This window comes from Microtus ochrogaster, unplaced genomic scaffold, assembly GCF_000317375.1.
Source record: "Microtus ochrogaster isolate Prairie Vole_2 unplaced genomic scaffold, MicOch1.0 UNK41, whole genome shotgun sequence".
In the NCBI taxonomy this organism is placed as follows: Eukaryota; Metazoa; Chordata; class Mammalia; order Rodentia; family Cricetidae; genus Microtus; species Microtus ochrogaster.
Genome location: NW_004949139.1, coordinates 1,924,792 through 1,926,232, shown reverse-complemented (window position 1 = coordinate 1,926,232; position 1,441 = coordinate 1,924,792). Strand labels below are relative to the sequence as shown.

The 1,441-nt window shown below is 47.3% G+C and overlaps 1 protein-coding gene across 3 annotated transcripts in view; it reads left to right on the top strand.

The window, feature by feature from the left end:
* Rnf121 (ring finger protein 121) overlaps window positions 1-1,441 on the top strand; it is a 60,376-nt gene that overhangs the window by 44,255 nt on the left and 14,680 nt on the right. The gene's annotated exons all lie outside the window — the stretch shown is intronic.

The window sequence follows — 1,441 nt, the reverse complement described above, 5'->3', positions numbered from 1 at the left end:
GATGGTGCTTCCCATTTTCATAAATGACATTCTTTATTCATCTAACTTTAACATGTATGTTACAGGAAATAGGCTCCATACACCACAGTGAGATAGGTAATTTGCTTTTACCATTTGTGCAAAGAAGTGAGCTTATTCCAGAAATATGATCTGACCCATCTCCGCAAGTAAAAGCTTACGAATGTAAGATGAGTAGAAGTCTAAAATTCTGTGTCTTTTCTGCTTTTTCTTTCCCTTATGGCCAGTGTAAATCTGATGGCTGTGTGTGGTTTTTAGTTCAGTACTGCAGGGTGGTTGGGATCTTTCCGTAGCCTGAGAAGCCTGCTTAGAAAGCAGGGAAGGATAGCAGGCACCTAAGTGTTCACCCTGGGTCCAGCCGAGACACAGGAAGTCAGCTTTCAGGAAGAAGGAAAGCTTGGGCTGGTTGTTCACGCGGATTCCTGGACTGCTCATTGGCTGTCATCTTAGACAGGATGGTTAGTGACTGTCTTAGACAGGGTTTACATTGCTGTGATAAAACCACCATGACCAAAGCAACTTCGCTGGGGAGGAAAGGGTTGATTTGACTTACACTTCCACAGCACTGTTCATCACTGAAGGAAGTCAGGACAGGAACTCAGCCAGGCAGGAATGTGGAGGCGGGAGCTGATGCAGAGACCATGGAAGGGTGCTGATTACTGGCTTGCTCTCCATGGCTTGCTCAGCTCTTTCTTTTAAAACCAGGACCACCAGCCCAGGGATGACCCCACCCACAGAAGGTAGGTCGCTCCCACATCAATTACTAGTTAAGAAAAATGGCCTACAGCCCTGATCTTATGGAAGCACTTCCTTCCTTCCTTCCTTCCTTCCTTCCTTCCTTCCTTCCTTCCTTCCTTCCTTCCTCCCTCCCTCCCTCCCTCCCTCCCTCCCTTCCTTCCTTTGTATAAGTGTTCTTTATGCATACATGCCATAAGAGAGCATCAGGTCCCACTATAGATGGTTGTGAGCCACCTTGTGGGCATTGGAAACTGAACTCAGGACCTCTGGAAGAACAACCAGTGCTCTTAACTGCTGAGCCATTTCTCCAGCCCTGGATCACTTTAGCTTGTATCAAGGTGACATCGTACCATCCAGCACAGTGACTGCTGCAGCATTTACAGAAGCCTGGTTCATACAGAGCCTCTCTCCTTCCCGAATCCAGCTGGAGTTCAACACTCCGATTCCACACTGCTTGTCACTGAACCCTGGGGTGCACACTCATGAAAACCCTACTCTTCCCCAGCCATACACAATACATTAAGTCAGGGGTACTGTTTGAGTACCTTCCTCATTTCTTCTCCAACAAAATATGTCATTTTAAAAATATCATTCCTGGGGGCTGGAGAGATGGCTCAGTGGTTAAGAGCATTGCCTGCTCTTCCAAAGGTCCTGAGTTCAATTCCCAGCAACCACATGGTGGCTC